The 23,174-nt window shown below is 35.6% G+C and overlaps 1 pseudogene; it reads right to left on the bottom strand.

Moving 5' to 3' along the window:
* Positions 1–17,251: 17,251 nt before the first annotated feature.
* Positions 17,252–19,584, bottom strand: LOC149229682 (bark storage protein B-like; annotated as a pseudogene).
* Between the last annotated feature and the right edge of the window lie 3,590 nt (positions 19,585–23,174).

Genomic DNA, 23,174 nt, shown 5'->3' with positions numbered 1-23,174 from the left:
TGTCAAAAACTTAAGTCGTTCCCTTCAACATTGAAAGGAGTTGCTTTGAAGTGGTTCATGGGGTTAGTCACTCAGTGCATTAGAACATGGAATGACATGAAAAAAGTGTTTTTGGATAGGTATTTGGATTATTGCATGCCTACCAATCACAAATATGAAGTGTTCAAAATGATGCAAAGAAAGGATGAAAATTTAGAGGATTTGATTGAGAGACTCAACTATAATTTGAAAAGAGCAAATATGGACAATTTAGATGAAGATATCTTAAAAGCTCTTTTATTAGAAGCCATTAGAGATGAGTGGATAGATATCCTTAACATGATTGGGAAGGGATATACCTCTCAACTCCCATTAAATGTTATAAGAGAATTATGTGTTCATCTCTCAAGAGGGAAATCCAAAACCGAGAAAGGTCCAATAGATCCTTCTCTTGTTAGAGTAAATAAATCTGCAATTGGATCAGTGAGTAGGGCATAATTTGGTAATATGCTTGATGAATTCAAAACAGATATTCTAGGGAGTCTTAGTGAGCAAATCGACACCCTTAAGTTGCAAAACAAGTAGAAAACTGAGGCTAATGCTTTAGCTATTTTTTGTCCAAACTGCAGAAAAAAACATGCTCTAAGAGAATGCCCTTTGCATGCAAAAATTATAGAGACTTGTATGATTTGCTCAGAGAATCATGAGACCAAAGGTTGTCCTTCGATTCCAGGTCTTAAGGTTATTTTTCAAGAAGAAATGTAAATTCAGCAGAACCTCTTTTCTTTATCTCTAGAAAACCTTGGCAGGGGCCACAAAATCAGGGATTTAACAATCAAATGTATCTTCAACCCCCACCAAACTGGAATTATTGGCAGCAACCTTGGCCTCAACCTCAATCTCAATCTCAACCTTGGGCACAAGGAGTACAAAATCCTTATGGGAGATTTTCTCAATATTATCAATATCCTCCATCATATCAGAATTATCCTCCCTCACACATTCCACAACAAAATCAGCAGCCACAACTTCAAAATTAAAACCCTCAACTTTCATTATCATTTCCACAACAAAACCAAAATCCTCAACTCTTACTGCCATTTCAGTAGAGACCAAATCAGCGACCTGCCCAACCATTACCAAACCCCAACAATAAAAATCCTCATAATACTTACATGGTGGAAGGACAACAATTTCCAACTTATATGATCACTCCTCTAGATCTCAATGATGTTCAACTAAGATCTGGTAGGGTATTATAAAAGGAAAGGCCTTTTGTAGCTATTCAGGAACAAGACAATTATGAGGAAGATTCTCTACAACCCAATAAAAGTTCTGAGGGAACATCTCTCCAAAACCAAAATACTGAAAATGAAAAACAGAAAGAACCAGTGAACTCAACTCCTATCATTGAGCAGCCAGTATCTACTTCTGCACCTCCTTTTCCTGAAAGATTACAAGTCGATGGAGGAGTACAAAAGCAGATCACGTTGCCTAATTATGATTTTCTATATGAATTAAAAAATGTCTGTATCAAAATTCCTTTGTTACAAGCCATTAAGGAGATTCCAATTCTAGCTAAAACAATAAAGGAGTTGAGCATAAAGAAACCAGGAAGAAAAGCAAAAGAAACAAAAAGAATTCACCTGGTAGGAAAAATAGCATATATAATGATGGGAAAAATTGCCATACAAAAATATGTAGATCTAGGAAGTCCAGTTGTGAAAACACATATCAATGGAGTTGAAATTCCAAATACATTGATTGATTTAGGGGCAACAATAAACATCATGAGCAAACAAACCATGGAACAGCTCAAGCTTCCTAATCTTCTTTACACACCTACATTACTGCAATTAGTGGACAAATCTGTAATCAAACCAGATGGAGTGTTAGAAGATATTTCAGTATCCTTAGATTCTTGGGAATATCCTGTTGATTTTATGATCTTGACCCCTAAGAACAATCTAGGAGGACATCCACTCATATTAGGAAGACCTTGGCTAGCCATAGTTGATGCTTTCGTTAGCTATAGATCTGGTGATATGTATATTTCTGATGGGAATTCAACAAAGAAATTCACTCTATATCCTCTAGCACGAACAATCACAGAAATAGATGACAAATAATGGATTGATGATGAAAATGACATTCACCCTCTCTTTACTATTTCATATATTAGTGAAGATAGTCAAATCTTAAATACAATGGAAATTTTTGAATCATTTCCATAATATGAACATGATCAATTTCAAGAAAAATCCAATATTGAATATTTGTCATCTAGGCAGATGTCTCTTTATTCTATGGAAGAATTTGGTAGCTCTACAATTGAAATCTTTCCAGGGAGAACATTGAACATAAACAATAACTTGGAAAAATTACAACGGGAAAAGCTAATCAAGACATTACAACAACATTATGTTGCATATGCATGGGAATATATTGACATGAAAGGAATTAGTCCTAAGACTTGTATACATCACATCTACATTGAGGAAAATTGTAGACCTATCAGACAACCTCAGAGAAGGATGAATCCAAATCTTAGGGAAATTGTGAAAGAAGAGCTGCAAAAACTGTTGAATGTAAACTTCATTTACCCAATTTCAGACAGCCAATGGGTTTCCCCTTTAGTGATTGTGCCTAAAAATAATGGTAAATGGAGGGTGTGCATTGATTACCGAGAATTGAATAAAGCTACCCTTAAAGATCATTTTCCTTTACCCTTTATAGATCAAGTGTTAGATACATTAGCAGGTAAGAAGCATTTCTCATTCTTGGATGGTTTTAGTGGTTATAATCAGATTCAGGTGGCACCTAAAGATCAAGATAAAAGAACATTTACTTGTCCATGGGGAACTTAAGCCTACCGAGTACTTCCTTTTGGGTTATGTAATGCACCTGCAAGATTCCAAAGAGCAGTACTAGGAACTTTTTCTGATCTAATACATGATTGTGTAAAGGTATATATGGATGACTTTACAGTCTATGGGAATACATTTGAAGAAGCTTTGGAAAATTTGGAAAAAGTTCTTAAAAGATGTAAGGAAGCAAACCTTTCACTAAGCCATGAAAAATGTTTTATGATGTTTACAGAAGGTATTGTTTTAGGGCATCACATTTCAAGAGATGGGATTAAAGTTGATAAATCTAAAGTTGAAGTCATCTCTAAATTATCAATTCCAAATTGCCAAAAGGATGTTCGAAGTTTTCTAGGATTTACAGGATACTATAGACGATTTATAGAAAATTTCAATAAAATAGCATTCCCACTCTTCAAATTACTCACTAAGGATTGTGAATTCAATTGGAATCCTGACTGCTAGTTAGCATTTGAGACCTTAAAAACAAAAATTTCTGAGGCACCCATCTTGAGAGGTCCAAATTGGAAACTACCTTTTCACATTTCAACAAATGCTTCAGATACAGCTCTAGGAGCTGTATTATGGCAAAAAGACTTGATTCCCTATGCCATCTACTATACAAGTGAGAATTTGACTCCCACTGAGTTGAATTATACTGTGACTGAAAAGGAAATTTTAGTTGTTGTTCATGTAATCAACAAGTTCAAACATTATATAACAGGCTATGAAACCTTTGTTCATATAGATCACTCTGCAATTAGATACTTAATGAATAAACCTATTACTAATGGCAGAGTTACAAGATGGCTTTTACTCTTGCAAGAATTCAATATTACTGTGCTAGATAGACCTGGTAAACATAACACAATTGCTGATTTCATATCCAGAATTCAAAATATCAAAGATGACACTCCAATTGAAGATAAGTTTCCTGATGAATATCTTTTTGCAGTGACTACTCAAACTCCTTGGTTTGCAAATATTGCTAATTACTTAGTCATAGGGAAATTGTCTTCACATTTGTTTCCTAGAGAAAAAAGAAAAATCATTCAGATAAGAGCAAGATATTCATGGATCAATAATGAATTGTATAAAATAGGCCCATATCTTATGATCAGAAAATGTGTTAGGGAAGATGAAATGCCTGAGATTCTTAAGGCATGTCATGATGAGCCATGTGGTGGACACTTTACTGACAAGAGGACAACCTATAAAATCCTTTCTTTAGGATATTATTGGCCATCCATCTTCAAAGATGCCAAAGAATATGTCAGGAGGTGTGACAGCTGCCAAAGGGTAGGGAAACCTACTCCTTCAAATGAAATGCCACTACAAATTCAAGTACTCATTGAACCTTTTGAAAAATGGGCCTTAGATTTTGTTGGGCCAATTAATCCTTCATCTAAGCAAAAGAAGTATATATTGGTATGCATTGATTATGTCACTAAATGGGTAGAGGCCAAAGCATTACCTTTTGCTAATGAAAAATCTGTAGTTAATTTTCTTTTTGAGGACATCTTCACTCATTTTGGTGTTCCAAGAGAAATTGTGACAGATCAGGGATCTCAATTTACATCTAAAATGGTGAAGGGTCTTGTGGAAGATTACAAGATCAAACATAGGAAATCTACTCCCTATCATCCACAAGCAAATGGTCAAGTTGAATCTACAAATAAGGTGATTGAAGGAATTCTCACTAAGACTATGCATCTACATAGAAGAGATTGGGCAAAAAGCCTTCCTGAAGCCTTATGGGCCTATAGAACTACATGGATGAACACAACAGGACATACACCCTATGAAATTGTTTATGGGAAACAAGCCATGTTCCCTATAGTGTTTCAAATCAAAACCTTCAAGATGGCAGTCCAATTGGGACTTGATTTATCAGAGGCACAGAAACATAGATTGGAGCAACTCAATGAACTTGATGAAATTAGGCAAGATGCAGTCCACAGAACCAGTATAGTCCAACAACAAAGGGCTAAATGGCATCATAAATATATTAAGGAAAAGAAGTTTCAAGCAAGAGATTGGGCATTGTTGTTCGATTCAAAGTTCAAATATTTTCAAGGGAAGTTTCAAACTCATTGGCTTGGGCCATATGAGATTGAAGAAGTCTTTAATAACGAAGCAGTTAAGATAAGGACGATAGATGGAAGTAAAACACCTCTTCTTGTGAATGGTCATCGGTTGAAGATATATCAAAAACCAATTTCAAGAGAGGAGTTCATTAAAATTTTCCAGAATAACTCTGAAATGAAGCTAGTGAAGAAAAATTCTTCTTCTCCACTAACTTAGTCTTTATTTTTCCTAAGAAATGACTGATAAAAATAAAAAATAATAATAAATTGTATGAGGTTGAAAACCAATCATTGATTGGCATACTTATACAGAAAATACAGGGTGAAAATCAGAGATTTCTGACATCCTATATTTTCCATTTCCTTTATGTAATAAGTAGTGACAAAAAGCTACATTCATTTATAGTTTAGAGTCTACAAATTCATCATCTCATTCCATCTCATTATGTCTTTATTTTTTTACAAGTTCCACTTCATCTCACTGTCATATTTCATTTACATTTTATATTTTTACAGTTTTACCCCATTTCACCCTATTTTTCATTTTATCTTACATCTCATTCCATCTCATTATCATAACTCATTTCCATTTTATTTTTACATTCATATTCCATAAGCCATATTTCACTTTTCCTTCTTTTCACATTCTACAGTTGATTCCATTCCGCAGCTAATCTGATTCTGCAGCTACAACTTACTTATTAGCTCTGGCACAATTGTACAGCTCACAAATAAATCATGAATGCAAGGAAATTGAAGAATCAAGTTTTGGAGATCAACCATGCTCAAAGTACCTACGGATCAACACCAAAATAATTATCAAGCAAAAGGTTAAGTTCTAAAGGTAAAATGCAAAATTTATTTCAAACGGCAAGTAACAAACATAAGTCATGTATAATATGAATGATCATATGTCTCCTTAACAAGTCATCATTTGATTTGATTGCCACTTCATGATACCACATCTCCGCCACATCTTCCACATTCGATACCAAACGGTCTGTAATGATTTCATCATACCACACCTTTGCTACGTTCTCCATACTCTGTACTTAAATGGTTTCTAACTAGCAATTGCACCAAATGTTGCAATGGAAACGCCGTAAGGCAATAGCATATAACATTAATTAATGTTTCTCTGACAATTTTTGAAAGGCAGAAAAAATATCTAGAAAAGGCAAGGACCATGCTATAGTAAAAACTTACATCTTGCTACCTTAGAGTAGGACCAAGCTCTAATCCTTGAACTCTATTGGAAAATTTCAGTGAGCACAGAGTTTCTCCCATGTCATTTTCATGGGGACTAATTTGTACAAATAAAGTCTTTGTGCATCCTCCTGAGTGAACATGCATCAAATTGGTGTTAGATGTTGTGCAAAGACTCTGAGACAAGACAATATCATACCATCTCTATATGAGCTCATTCCTTCTACCATCAGCTGCCAAAACATGGCTCCTCCACCTACTCTTCCCATGCTAGCAGAAGAATATATACAGTGAAAACTTACATCTTGCTACCTCCGAGTAGGACCAAGCTCTAATCCTTGAACTCTATTGGAAAATTTCAGTGAGCACAAAGTTTTTCCCATGTCATTTTCATGGGGACTAATTTGTACAAATAAAGTCTTTGTGCATCCTCCTGAGTGAACATGCATCATATTGGTGTTAGATGTTGTGGAAGGACTCTGAGACAAGACAATATCATACCATCTTTATACGTTCCTTCTGCCATTAGCTGCCAAAACATGGCTCCTCCACCTGCTCTTTCCATGCTAGAAGAAGCATATATTTGTTTATAAACCATATCAAATAAATTGTCTCTCTAGTCAATGCCGAATCTTGGGTCTTTAGAGGATTTCTCAAAATCTACAAACAGAACTAGTTTCTTCAATATTCTACTTCCATCTTCTAGATGGTTCTTTATCCAACCTAACCGAATAGTTAATAAATAAGGGCAAACTTCTCTTTGTATTCAGACTGATGCCCTTCCAAACGAACTTTATTTATGTACAGACATGCAGTGAATAATTAGGAATATGTTAATAAACCCCAATTATTCTCCAGAGCGATAAGAAAATAAGGGCAAACTCATTTCAAAAATTCTTAATGCTACCGTTCCATCTTCACTTAGATTGTGGTGGAAATAGGAAGCTTTCCCGAAGGATTACAGGAAGAAAATGAGACAACATTAAGAAATTCAGTTGAATTTGGAGGAGATGAATGTGATGGCAAGGCAAATCTATTAAACTTTAATAATCAAATATGTTGAATAAATCTGCCACCATTGGAAGAGGAACATTTAATCCCATGAAGCCACTGATGCGTTGGGCTGAAGGTCCCTCACCAATTTGAAGAATATACGGCTCTCTAATGATATTTCTCAAAGGAAAACAAGAAAACAATGTTCTGACACCATAGGGCGTTTATTATTAGCTCCATATTTGCTAAAATTTGCATTTTCTGTCTTACAAACATTCTAAAGCTAAGTTGTCTTCTTGCATAGACGCAGACGAACAATGATGAGGAGAATTAGGGATTTAAAAATATAAATTTACATGCCTGCTAGTTCCTAAAGAATATCCCAATAACTCTAGCACATATAAAGAGCGAATTCTTTCTAGGAAAAGAAAAGGCAAATCTGTTAAACTTAAATGATCAAACATGTTGCATAAATCTGCCACCAACGACGTTGAAACAGTACATTTACATTAGTCTCATGAAGAAGCATGAACATGCCAAGTTCCAACGCTAAAATATTTTTTAAAACATATATATGGAAATGTGTTCATCTCTTCATTGGATGCATTGTGCATTTGATATTCATAAGTTCTCTTCCTGGGCGCACTTACTCTTTCTTGGCACACACTTGTGTTTGATTCTTGGTGACATGCTTGGTTTTTCAACACATGGATATTTGCTTGTTGGCACTCTCAGTCTGCTGCTAAGATTTGAAAAGTGGAATGACAAAAACCAAAAGTGGAATTGCAAGGGGGTGGTTCCCTAGTGGTGAGCTTCACCAATTCAAATATGCACCTAGTTGACTTAAAACCCAAATAAACCATACGCCAAATTGACTTGAACAAAATTTCATATTTCTGGCACACTTATGATCCTCTTAGGTTAGCCATTTTCTTGGCTATTTTCGAACTTAGTTTTTACTTGTCTCTTCCAGTTTTCTCTGCAAACCATTGCACAAACCACTACCATTTAATGGCCCCTCAAATAGTAGATTCGATGAACTTTTTACGAAGCGAAATCATACCAATTTCCAAGGCTAATTTGTGCTAAAATTTATTGTGTTTTGGTTGCTGCTTCCCCAACGAAATTGTGCCTTTGTCAGCGGCATTTCATGGCCCTTCAATATAGTGATTTGATGGGTGCCTTGCCAAGTAAAAATGTGCTCCCTTTTGTCGCGACTTGGTTGGTAAATTCTCAGCAAAATCATGGATCTAATCCTAGTGAATTCGTCCTCTTTTTATACTGCATTTTGGTCACCAAAACACCCAGCAAAAACGAACCTCTTGGCTCTGTCAACCGTGTCTGCAATTGTAAACTTGTGATATTACCTCTCTAACATTGCATATTACATTTTTTTCAACCTTCACTAATTTCATCTTACTGGGCCCTGGTTGTCCACACATCTGCCTCTGCCCACAACTTAGCAATATTTTCATTATTGGTTTGATCAAATATCACTGGTGATATGTTTCTCCCACTATCATTGTTCATTGTAAGCAGATTTATTGCATCTGCATTCAAATATTTCAAGGTAATGTCCTAGTTTATTGTAGAATCCATTGACAGAAAAGAGACACTTGCAGTCACTATAGGAAAAGCGTATCATCATTTGATATATTGATTTATCTAGATTCTATAGGAAGGGGAAGCTGGGTAGAATGTACCATATATGTGAGCTCTAGCTTGAATTTCACAGCCCCGGTATCTCAATGCAGCATTAACATATATACAATTACTAAGGTCCATGGGTCTGCAAATGCTCTTGATCCTTTCTATAACATATTGTCAAGCTTCTCAAAATTAAGCAAGTTGAGACAAACAAATAACAAATGCGTCATCCTTTGAACCTTGCAATGTACATAAGCTTGTAGTCGGAATCATGATTGGCCTTTGGAAAATGTCCTTTCGACCAGTGAATTCAACACCAAAACTAAGGATTGTAAGAAGATACATCCTTGAGTGCTCTCCACTGGTGAATGACTAATTAATTAGAAGTATAGAATATCTACTTCTATTTGGCAATAAAACATATTCCTAAGGGATCTTTGATATGACCAATGAGGAAGTTTAATCTAGTTTCCACCGACAATATCACAATCATAAAATGAATTCCAAATAGAAAATTGCTTGCCCATCCATTCACTATTCCATCTCATTGATATGAACATATATGCCTCACATTCATTACAGAGCCCTGGCATTCTTATGACTACACTTCAATGACTTTTGTTGATGCAATTAAAAACATTGTGTGATAGATGCAGCAAAAGGTGATAATTCCCATGTCATAGTACTCACACTAAGGTATCCCATTGATAATCATTGAGTAATACAACCCTATAATATCTTGAATACAACTCGACTATGATGCAAAGAATACAGTGAAAAAATCTTTGGGCCATATACCAATTGTTATGAGAATAAGAACACCCAATAAAGCTGGTGGATTTCTGGAAAAGCTCAAAAAAGTTTAACTGTATTATTTTTCCAAGAAAATGTTACAACATCCCCAATCCAATAAATCATTCATGGGAGTTTAAACACCCTAAGTAGATAGAAGCTTCCATCTTTGACCTGCTTCTCCAATCCATGAATGCCTTGATAAGCATTTCTTCTAGGGCTTCATCTTCCTCAACTTCTTTGGGGAAACTCTATGTTCTGCTCCTTATTACTTACATAATGAATATATGTTGCATCACCAATTCCCTACATCCAGAAGCTTCTTTCAATGGTGCATGCAGAATTGCTACCAAAGGACAGACTAGATATGTGTTCAACAAAATAGCAACAAATTCTTCTTTGGCATGTATGCACAGGATCTTTAGTACAGATAATGAGGAAGACGAACCCTTCATTATGGCCTTCTCCTTAAGAATGTGTATGTCTAAGCTACGTTGTCTTTTGATTTGGAAACCTTTTCAAGTGCATGACATTCTCACAATAAATACCATCTAGAGGATTACTACACATTCAAAGTCATTATAGCCATCCACTCATCCTCCATACCTTATGTCTTTATGGGGAAAAGAAAAGATGATACCTCCCAAAAACGAAATCAAGAGTTGTTCCAACCTTGTACATTAAGAGCAGCTACTAGATCTTCAACATTGTTGCCCAATACAACAGAATTATTACACTGACCATCATCGATAACAACTTCATGACTTCCCACAACCGCATTCAATCTGAAGAAACAAAGTTGAATATCTCGAACAATTGCATTAAATCGTCAAACTGGGTGTAAAAATGGTTCCATTATGACATAAATTAAATTGTGTAATTTGTAGGGATTCAAGACTAATTTCCAATTAGCATGAGGCCTTATTATGAATGTAAGATCAACAATTTTCAAGCATAAATTTCTATGATAAAATAGTCACCGCCATTCAGGGTACAAATAGGTCTCCTAGGAAACTTGACCAAAAATCACTATTAGCAAATTTCACACGAGTGTTGTGCATAAGAAAACTATTAAGTATCTTAACAACATGATTACAAATAGCACGGGAAGGTAAGGAATACATCAGCTGAATAAGATATTTCCCTTGATATCATGCAAACAACATATCCATACTCTGCCATTGCAAAAACAAGTGTTCAATTTTTCTTTCTTTTCTAAAAATGCAAAGAATGTTACCTCATTTTTAAGATCTGAGTCACATTTTGTAAATGCTAGACCTGGGATCGATAGCACTCCAGAGAACTCTGTTGAAAGCAGTGATCACAAATGTATCAATGACATTCCTTTCTTCTGCCTACAAAAATAAGAACCCCCAATCACACCTGTATGAAGCCACTAATGTGTTGGGTTAAAGGTCCCTCACCAATATACAGCTCTCTAATGCTATTGCTCAAAAGAAACCCAAGAAAACATTGTTCTGACACGACAAGGCGTTTATTGTTACCCCCATATTTGCTAAAATTTGCATTTTCTATCTTACAAACGTTCTGAAGCTAAGTTGTCTTCTCTAAGCATAGATGCAGATGAACAATTTGCAAATGATGAGGAGAATTAGGGATTTAAAAATATAAATTTTCATGCCCCCTTGTTCCTAAAGAATATCCCAATAACTCCAGCACATATAAAGAGAAAATTCTTTGTAGGAAAAGAAAAGGAAAATATGTTAAACTTAAATGATCAAATATGTTGCATAAATCTGCTACCAACGACGTTGAAATAGTACATTTATATTGGTCTCGCGAATAAGCATGAACCTGCCAAGTTCCAACACTAATTGCTACCAAAGGAAAGGCTATATATGTGTTCAACAAAATAGCAACAAATTCTTTATTGGCATGTATGCAGAGGATCTTTAGTACAGATAATGAGGAAGACGAACCCTTGATTATGGCCTTCTCCTTAAGAATGTGTACATCCAACTTGTGTTGTCTTTTGATTTGGAAACCTTTTCAAGCACATGACATTCTCACAATAAATACCAGCGAGAGGATTACTACACATTCAAAGTCATTATATCCATCCACTCATCTTCCATAGCTTATATCTTTATGGGGAGAAGAAAAGATGATAGCTCCCAAAAACGAAACCAAGAGTTGTTCCAGCCTTGTACATTAAGAGCAACTACTGGATCTTCAACATTGTTGCCAAATATAATAGAATTATTACACTGACCATCATCAACAACAACTTCATGACTTCCCACAACCACATTCAATCTGAAGAAACATAGTTGAATATCTCGAACAAGTGCATTAAATCATCAAATTGGGTGTAAAAATGGTTCCATTATGACATAAATTAAATTGTGTAATTTGTAGGGATTCAAGACTAATTTCCAATTAGCATGAGGACTTATTATGAATGTAAGATCAGCAATTTTCAAGCATAAATTTCTATGATAAAATAGTCACCGCCATTCAGGGTACAAATAGGTCTGCTAGGAAACTTGACCAGAAATCACTATTAGCAAATTTCACACGAGTGTTGTGCATAAGAAAACTATTAAGTATCTTAACAACATGATTACAAATAGCACGGGAAGGTAAGGAATACATCAGCTGAATAAGATATTTCCCTTGATATCATGCAAACAACATATCCATACTCTGCCATTGCAGAAACAAGTGTTTAATTTTTCTTTCTTCTCTAAAAATGCAAAGAATGTTACCTCATTTTTAAGAGCTGAGTCACATTTTGTAAATGCCAGACCTGGGATCAATAACACTCTAGAGAGCTCTGTTGAAAGCAATAATCACAAATGTATCAATGACATTCTTTTCTTCTGCCTACAAAGATGAGCACCCCCAATCACACCTGTATGAAGCCACTGATGCGTTGGGTTAAAGGTCCCTCACCAATATACGGCTCTCTAATGATATTGCTCAAAAGAAACCCAAGAAAACATTGTTCATACACCACAAGGCGTTTATTATTACCTCCATATTTGCTAAAATTTTCATTTTCTGTTTTACAAACGTTCTGAAGCTAAGTTGCCTTCTCTGAGCATAGATGCAAATGAACAATTTTCAAATGATGAGGAGAATTAGAGATTTAAAAATATAAATTTGCATGCCTGCTAGTTCCTAAAGAATATCCCAATAACTCCAGCAAGTATAAAGAGCAAATTCTGTAGGAAAAGAAAAGGCAAATCTGTTAAACTTAAATGATCAAATATGTTGCATAAATTTGCCACCAACGACGTTGAAACAATACATTTATATTGGTCTCACGAAGAAGCATGAACCTGCCAAGTTCCAACACTAAAATATTTCTTAAAATGTATATATGGGAATGTGTTCATCTCTTTATTGGATGCGTTGTGCATTTGATATTCATGAGTTCTCTTCGTGGGCGCACTTCTTTCTTGGTTCGCACTTAATGTTTGATTCTTGGTGACATGCTTGGATTTTTCAACACCTGGATATTTGCTTGTTGGCTCTCTCGGTGTGCTAGCTGAGATTTGAAAAGTGGAATGACAAAAACCAAAAGTGGAATTGCGTGGGGGTGGTTCCCTGGCGGTGAGCTTCAGCAATGCACAATATACACCTAGTAGACTTGAAACCCAAATAAACCATACGCCAAATTGACTTGAACAAAATTTCATATTTCTGGCACATTTATGATCTTCTTAGATTATCCATTTTCTTGGCTATTTTCGAAATTAGTTTTTACTTGTGTCTCTTCCAGTTTTCTCTAGAAATCATTGCAGAAACGACTGCCATTTAATGGCCCCTCAAAAAGTAGATTTGATGAACCTTTTACCAAGCGAAATCATACCAATTTCCATGGCTAATTCGTGCTAAAATTTACTGTGTTTTGGTTGTTGCTTCCCCAACGAAATCGTGCCTCTGTCATTGGCATTTCGTGGCCCTTCAATACAACGATTTGATGGGTGCCTTACTGCCTAAAAATGTGGTCCCTTTTGTTGTGACTTGGTTGGTAAATTCTTAGCAAAATCATGGGTCCAATCCTAGTGAATTTGTCCTCTTTTTACACTGCATTTTGGTGACCAAAACACCCAGAAAAAACGACCCCCTTGGCTCTGTCAACCATGTCTACAATTATAAATTTGTGATATTACCTCTCTGACTTTGCATATTACACTTTTTTTCAACCTTCACTAATTTCATCTTACTGGACCCTGGTTGTCCACACATCTGCCTCTGCTCACAACTTAGCCATATTTTCATTCTTGGTTTGATCAAATATCATTGGTGATATGTTTCTCCCACTGTCATTGTTCATTGTAAGCTGCTTTTTTGCATCTGCATTCAAATCTTTCAAGGCAATGTCCCAGTTTATTGCAGAATCCATTGACAGAAAAGAGGCAGTTATAGTCACTATAGGAAAAACGTATCATCATTTGATATATTGATTGATCTAGATTCTACGGGAAGGGGATGTTGGGTAGAATGTACCAGATATGTGAGCTCCATCTTGAATTTCCCAGCCCTAATATCTCAATGCAGCATTAACATATATGCAATTACTAAGGTCTGTTAAACTTTAGCGGGCCTGCAAATGCTCTTGATGCTTTCTATAACATGTTGTCAAGCTTCTCAAAATTAAGCAAGTTGAGACAAACAAATAACAAATGCGTCATCCTTTGGTCCTTGCAATGTAACTAAGTTTGCAGTCAGAATCATGATTGCCCTCTAGAAAATGGCCTTTCAATAGTGAATTCAATACCAAAACTAAGGATTGTAAGAAGATACATCCTTGAGTTCTCTCCACTGGTGAATGACTAATTAATTAGAAGTATAGAATATCTACTTCTATTTGGCAATAAAACATATTCCTAAGAGATCTTTGATATGACCAATGAGGAACTTTAATCTAGTTGCCACCGACAATATCACAATCATAAAACAAAGTCTAAGTTAGACGGCTCAAAAACCATGCTTTACTCAATGGAGTAACTTGAATCTCTTCTTCTGCAGTTTCCTTTAATAGGGGATCTGATAAATCCTTAGTGCTGATGAAGGTATGGCATCTAACAGCTTTGATAGCACAACAAAGTAGAAGAAAACAGTTTACCCATGTAGTAATATCTAGGATTGTTTTAGCTGAGAATGTTTCAGTTGAGAAAACTTTTGCTATAGAGGAAAGGGCTAATAGTGATCCTAAAACAAATTCGATGGTCCACCAGGTAATGGCAACAATGGCTGGTAGTTTCTTGAGATTTAGCTTTAACGAAATAGCTAACACAAACAAACCATGTAAAAGCTTCTACAGTGATATCCAAGATGCAGCTGCAATCCGATGACGTGATCTCGCGTGGAGGTTCAAGTGGAAGCACTATGTCTCCATTTCGAATCCCACTACGATGCCCTTGACCGCGCAGCAAGGCACGATGTGCTGCAAGTCCTGACGCCCGCCTGGAAAACACCTCTGGAGAAACCCTACCTCTGGATTGGGGATTGGCACCCCGCACTCTTCATCAATCTCTTACACGGCCTCGTAGTGCATTACCTTTGGACCGCCTCCGTCTCGAACCTGCGACGTCGGAGAAGAATTAGTACCGCAGGGGTGGGCTGGGTAGACCAAGAAAATGTTATACGATCTCTGCCAGAGCTTCTGAAAAATGTAACAGAAATCCACACTCCCAAGGATGAAGATAAGATTTGCTGGTGGTGGTGTATCCATCGCCCAAAAAAGAATATCAGCAATCATCATTTTCTCCATTTCGTACCTCTGGCCTATGATTCATGTTACACATAATTATTCCTGAGTTAAAATTTAGGAACCATTAGTCATACTTAAACCATTATTCATACTTGCAACTAATTTACCATTATTCATAGTTTAGCTAATTTAGCAGAGTTATAATCAGTGAAGTGAAATTAAATGGTTGATAAATGTTTACGGCCATAAAAATAAGTATATGTTATTTGTAATTCAGAGTATTTATAAATCCAGACAAAAGTGGAGGTTTGTAATCCAGATAATTTGTAATTTGTAATCCAGAAATTTGTAATTCCGAGTATTTGTAAAGCCAAGACAAAAGTGGAGGTTCCAGATAATTTGTAATTTGTAACCCAGATAATTTATAAAGCAGGTAATGTGTATGTACTCCAAAAGAAAGTTCATATCTAACTAGATCCACATGTGTGAATAATGTGAATTGGCATGGCATCAATATAGTATCATGGTGGTCAATAAGATAAATTAACTTACATGAGGCAAAACTTCCATATATAAACTCCAATTGAGGTGATTTTTGCATTGCTGGAAAAGGTACTCTTGATGAGTAGAAGAACATTAATATGTTGGGAACTTTTTTCTTGGATTTTTTACCCCGAAAATGACCATTTCGAGCCTCAAATTGGATTTAGAGTTTTTGGACCTTAAGTCACTAAAGTAAGACATACCCTCATAATGAACCCTACAATCCAATGCTTCTAGTTTTCCACCTAAAAAATACCCAAAATAATTAAAAAATTATATAATAATGAAAGTTTTCAATTCAAAATGTTTCCTAAACTTTTTTTAACCCAAACCATAATAATGAGCCTAAGTGGAATTTGAACCCAAAAAAAATTCAAATAATAATATCATTTAAGTGTATCGCATATACTAACTCATTCATTAAACCAAAAGAAATTTAACTCATTAATTAAACCAAAAAAAATTAAAATAATAATATTATTCAAGTGTATCGCATATACTAACTCATTCATCCAAAGGAAGTTACATAGAGATTTTATCGAGTGGAATATCATTACTTGAAGGAGTACTTCAAATACAAACTTGCTTGATCCTTTCAACGAAATCGTGCTCGTAGTCACCTCCCTTTTCAATTTTTAAAAACCAAGTTAGTAAAATCAACCTCAATTTGATAAATAATCATTATAAAAATTTAATGTCGTTATGAAATGTGCATAAAGCTTCATAAAGCCACTAAACACTAAAATGAATATCAAATAATTAAGGGAAACCATACATATAGATCCATCTCTAATCAATAATCTATTTGCATGCAAACTTTATTATTGCTTCTCTATCAAAAGAATTTGACTTTATGCTAAATCTTTAATGTAAGTATAGGCTAGCTCCTTCACAAAAATAAGGGACGACTTATAGTGCTCCATATTAGTATAGGGAAGTGGTGTTAATTAAATGTAAAGCTATATAGATGAGACAAACAATGTCATTTATAAGTTAAGATATGACAGGATTAGTAATGATTGTACAATAATATATTAGGGAGTATTGAAGGTAGACACACACTAGTTTATCATCCATGGACCAAGCACATAAAGCTTCAATAACACTCCATTAAAAAAAAGTGTAATGACAAGATTTGAGCATTAAGCAATAGTAGATAACATATATTTTAACAAGATTAGAGCATCAAGTTTAGTGTTATGCTTACCGTGTTAATGTTTACTTGAAACTTTTTCTACTCATATGACATTATTAAGTGATTTTGCATACTTAGTATTGATGATGGAGAATACTTTTTACTTTTAATAAAAAATATTTTCCCTTTCTTAATGAGAACAGTTAGAAGTGTCTTTTCACTCTTCGAAAATATATTTTTAACTGTGTCTTAAATTCAATTAAGAAGGAAACCAACTTATCAACAAAGTCGACAATTAACCCTACAGCTGGGCACTCCAGGAACCTAAATTTATAATTAAGTTGCTCTCACGACAATGAGACTTTACAAAATAGCGATGCTTGTGCCTCCCCATCTCATTGACTTCCGTACTACCCTTCAAATGAATTTTTCAATAATCCAAAGCAACTTTGGATAGGGAAAGGTTTCTAGGTTAGTGCAATACGAATCATTGTTACAGAGACTTGATAAATTGAATTACAGCAGTTACAACGTTTTGGCTAGCCAGCCCAGAAAAGACAGCAACCTCATTAGGTTCAGAAGTTTCCCCTCCAGCCAAATCAGAAAGAGATCTTATTGTATGAATGGCAGTCTTTGTTGAAGGCAGACCAGTGCTACAACTGCACTTTCCATGTCCATGGGACTTATATTGAACTTGGTATAGAGGATGTTTATGTACGCTGCATTGTCCACAAACACGTTTGCACTCGCTCCTCTTTCTACTAGAACAACCTTGGGAGTATATGGCAGACAAGTTGTTGAGTTCAAACATCCTTCCAACTCCAGAGTCTGAATAAACACAATCAGAACTATCAACAAATTTTATTATAAAAACACAGATAGTGTAGAGTGTTTTTTTTTGGAAATTAAGATAAATCTAAACAATACTTGTATGAGATCAGATCTGATAGAGGCTTGCTTGATTACAAAGAAATATATACATACATACATTTCCTGAAAGAACTAGTAAATACCTCAAGGCTCTTTGCAGTCTGATAGTAGTGCTCATCCACAGGCACCCAAAAAGCATGTTGCCTGACCTCTGGAGTTCCATTTACTGGAAAAACTTCCTCAGGTTGATACCACACATTATTAAGGAGGTTGCTTGAATTCTGATCTGATGGAGTTGTGGAGTTTGCAAAGTGAAGGTACCCGTATTGTCGTGTGTAATCTCCATTTGATTCCAGAGGAAGTTCATCATTGGGTCCGTCTCCATATCTCTAAACCAACACATACAAATTCAATCACAAGATAGTTTTCAATCACAACTTAATAAGTAAATTTTTTTTTCTAAATCTTTGTTTTCACAACCCAATTATATGGCACAGTCCAAAGATGCATAATTCTGTGATTTTTTTTCTTGTACTTTTTACCGAGATAAGTTCAAATCAAAGTTTCAGGTATTCGAACTTCTCCACAAACTCAAAAAAAATAAACTATCAAAAAGATCGAAACGTGAAGGGATCTAAGATTTTTACCTTTTTAACAGGAAATTTTCACTTCAGAGACCTCTGATTAAACTTGAATATCTGAAAAATAGAGCAGTTCGTGAAAACTTAACCGATACCAAATTTGACAATCGAATAACCATGAAAAACAACCAGAAAACATACCCAAAATTCATATTGATGTTCGCACCATAACAGTAAGAGCTATACAGATGCCCTTTATTGTAGGCACTACTGAGATTACATTGAAAACACAAATTCTACCGTCGTAAAAAATGCTCTGAATCGATAAAAGAGAAACAGATGACGTGCAAAAGTCTACAAAAATAACCCAAACTCATTACCACTGCCATCTCTAGCCCTCTTTGAAGCAGGAAAATTGAAGTCTACCCTCTTCACGAAAACAAGATCAAAAGGAAGTCTAAAAGACAAAATAAAAGGGATTTTGTAAACCCTCCTTAACATTAAGAGATTTCTTTAAGATCTGCAGCAATACGAGCATATAAAATCTGCAACAAAAGGTCTAGGGCTTCATGAATGATGAATAGCTTCAAAGATATAAAGATATAAACAACTCTATGTAAAAGAATTATAGAAGAGATAAACTGCGGGTGGAGGGTTTCTGGAATTCTCAAAGAAGAAGGTGCAAAGATTGTTAAATCCATTGGATATGAATTTCCCAACCTGCAAAGAACACAAAACTCAATGACGAGAAAATGAAATTGCAAAAATAAATTGAAAAGTTGTCGACAAAGTCCAAAGAAGAGGTAAATGGAGCAAATTAAAGGTCGGATTCCCTCACAGCAAAACGCTGGAACCCCACCTGCAAATGACAAGGCTTCCAAACATTTCAAAAGGAAGTATTAAAAGACAAAATAAAAGGGATTTTGTAAACCATTCTTAACGTTAAGAGATTTCTTTAGGATCTACAGCAATACGAGCATATAAATAAATCGTAATTTTAGAAGGAGAAAAATAATTATTTTAGAACCGGAAAAAAATTACAAAAACCCTAGTATACATACCCGAAAATAATAGCATCGCAGATCCTAATATTTTCCTCTCGCGGACATCCGCTAACACCTGCAGGGGCGTCATCTTCCAGCTTCTTCAGATCAGCCATCAGCCTCTTCAGGCACGCAGTAGACTTACTGCCTCCCGCCATCGTGGTTCGGGAGATACCACAATTACTATGACGCAAGCGAAGAAAAGCGCACAGTTACGCAGCGTTGGAATGTTCAAGAAGAATAAGAAAAGAGCTTCCATGGCTGTCCGTGATAATAACCAAAAATGAACCGTTGCATATTGTCTTCCAACAACTGCAGATTTATATTTCTGCTCACATTTATTCTCTGCTGCTGTCGCCGCTGCCGATTTGGGTTCCTTACCTGCCGCGGATGCAATCCTCGCCAGTTATGATACCGCTGTCGATGTTTCAACCAGCGCTGATTAAAATTCCAAGATATGATCCAACGGCACAATTTCCTTTAATCGTCTAACACATCAGATCAATGGTCCAAAATAAGACACGGTGGCATATAAGGGAGTTCTTCCCCGAGGGAAACGCCTTACGGCGTAATAACTCCATCTGTTAACGGTCAAAACTACGATGTGACCAATGTATTCACGTCTCTCCAAACCCTCACCGTCTACTTATTCCATGCAAACCCATAGTTCTTTTTCACCATACCCATAGTCAGTCCATTTCATAGACCAGGAGAGTAATTCTGAAGGTTAGAAAATTCTACGAAACAGAGACCATGGGACTCATTGTCAGGGCAGAGCCCGTAGGGGCAAAGTTTATGGAAGGGTACCCATAACTCAAGGAGATGCTGCAGAAGGCTGGATGGCTCAATTTCATTGAAAAAATTGATGGATATCACAAGGAGATCACAAAATCTTTTGCTAGATCATTCGATGGTAGAGAAGTAGAGATTGGAGACATTAAGTTTGCGGTAACAAAATATTACATAGCAGAGGCTACAGAACTACCAAGACTTTGTGAGAGATGGTTCAAAAACAAAGAATTTCATAGTAAATCATGGAAGGTAATCCTCAGGAACCTAGGTATGGATGTCACTGCATTTAGAAAAGGAATTCCTATTTCAAAACTTAAAAATAGATGGAGAATCATGCTTTTGATATCACAAAAATTTATTACATGTGAGGGAAGATTCGGATGCATGTATGTTTATCATATATGTTTATTGATGAACTTTCTAGAAAATGGAAACATCAACCTCCCTTTCTTCCTTCTAAACAGTCTAAGGAGGATGGCTTCAAATGTACAGAAGAAAAAGAATTCATAAACACAACTATATACTATCATGGGTTGGTGAAAATATTGGTTGAGTTTCATCTGAAAAGAATAGGAGATACTTGGGAAAACTTCTAGATAAGAAACTATTTCCAAGAGGCACCAGAGTCACCTAAAGAGGGTAATGTGAGAAGGAGTAAGAAGAAAAAGACCAGTATGACCATTCAAAGAAAAGCTGAGTCCTCCACACAGAAAATGATGAAGAGCCAGTCTCTAAGACAGAGATCAGGGAGCAAATCAAGCAAAAAGGAAAGATAAAAAAGAAAGCTAGTGGAATTACTAAGAACAAACCTGAATCTTCATTACAACAAGATGATGAACAACTAATCTCTGGAAAATTAACAGAGATTAGGAAACAAATCAAGAGGAAGGAAAAGATAGGAAAGGAGAAAAAGAGTACAAAGGAGGAGAACATAAACCCCATACAACTTAGAAGGAGCTCTAGACTCAGAGGTGTGGTAAAGAAGGTATCATCAAAGGGAACAGAGTTCATAAATCTAGAAGAAGAAGCCCCAGAACCATCTCCTGATAATGTTCCATTTACATATAGTTCTCAAAAGTATCCTAAACAGTATTTTGAAGGCAGCCCTAGCAGAGCATCCCCAGGCATAGACCTAGTACAACAACAAATTTATGATTACATAGAATCACTGGAAAAGAAAAGTGTCTCAATGGATCCATGATCCTCAGCCAATCCAAAACAACCTGTCAATCCACAAGAACCTCTGACTGACTCTCTCAAACAAGAAATCTATGAGTTAGAGATATTGAACAGGCATATCAAGAAAGAAAATGAAACCCTGAAGGAACAAAGAAAATTGGATAAATCCATTCATGATAATACAATACTACACCTAGGTCTATGGTACAAGAAGAATAGGAAGTTGAAGAGGAAGAATAGAAACTTGAACAAAACAGTCATCAACCTTAAATAAAAACTTCTCATGAAGAAACCCAGGATGGCAGTGACTTCAAAGAGGAGCAAGAGAAGAAAGTTAGATGTACTAGCAGAGGTATCTGAGCAGATGCAATAGGAAAGAAGAGTTCACATTTTTGGAAAAATTGCATGGGGACATGCAATGATTTTACAGTGGGGGTATGTTGGACCTCAGAATTACTCTCTCCTTGACAACTTTTCCCACTTCTTTCTCTTGTTTTCCATAAAAGACAAATCCCCATCACTGATAAATGATAGATTTTGTCTCAAGGAGGACATTAAATGATTGACATGTTATACTTTTATGTTTTTTCTATTTGAAATAAGTTTTTGCAAATTAGCTACGGAACGCAACCTATTTTGTAGCTAACTGTGTGTTCCATAGCTACTTCCATGGTTGAACAGGTTACAGGTGTCAAATGAAGAAACCGGCCACATGGGCATCTCTGGAATCGTCTCGACATGGATCCTATCCTAGTCACCCAGCCTAGATCGATAAAAAAGCTAGCTCAAGACCACAATCAAAGGTGGAGTCAAACGTATGAAACCCAGAAGCAATAAGACTCTTTGTCTACCCTTTTGTGGTTAATTAATAAATCCAACAGATCTATTGAAGCATTAACTCAGATCAGCCACCTATGTCAACGGTTCTGTGCAACCACCTTGTTCGAATTCAAGTCACCTGTAGCTGATCAAACATTTACGCAAACTGGTTGTAATACGTGTAGACCACCTGTAGCTAATTTTCCTCAAAAGACAGTTATGAATATTTTCTTTTAAATACCAGTTGAATAGAACCGGAGGGAGTTCGAAGTTTTTGATGTATTAGTTTAAACTTATCAGCTCTGTAATTTTGGACTTTTGTTCATGTTTTATAATACAAAGTTGTGTGTTGACTGATGATCATTTGAAGGAGCATTTTGAATTAAGTTAGCAGCTCAACCTAGTCAGTTGTAGAGGGCCCCTGCGCTGAAGGAAGTTTTCTTTTCATTTGTTTTCTTCTTTCTGTTCAGTTTTAAATTCCTCATTTACTTTTAGCAATGTTTATAACTTAGGATTTCTTGTAGTTTTATTTCTTTTAGTTTTAATCAGTAGCATAATGTTAGAATTTAATTGTGCAGTCTTGTTTCCCCAATCCATTTCATAAAGAAAACGACTTTGTTTCTGAACAGAGTAAGATTAAAAGTAATGAGGATGCTCTGTTGATTAGCTTACTCACTGTTTTTGTTATTTATTTCTTAGTTCAGGTTGTCAATGCACTATATTGATGAATGTTTCTGGTCACCATTTCAAGCCGATATCCATCCTAAACTACATGGTTGAACAGTCACTTTACATAAGGGTTTAAACCAATTAGTTACCTTCTGCATGTTTTTATTTAGTTTTTTTTCTAGATCATGAAGTACAAAAGTTGCTTGAATTCCATCTCAAGGAGGTTATCTTTCAAAATTGAAGGTTAGAGTAACTAAAAGTACTTTAGTTAATTTCATTCTCTGTATTT

Source organism: Pinus tabuliformis, chromosome J, assembly GCF_031772625.1.
Source record: "Pinus tabuliformis cultivar Carrire ecotype Pingquan chromosome J, CPIR1, whole genome shotgun sequence".
NCBI classification, from domain to species: Eukaryota; Viridiplantae; Streptophyta; class Pinopsida; order Pinales; family Pinaceae; genus Pinus; species Pinus tabuliformis.
Note: the sequence above shows the minus strand (reverse complement) of the source record. Positions and strands in the feature narration are given on the sequence as shown.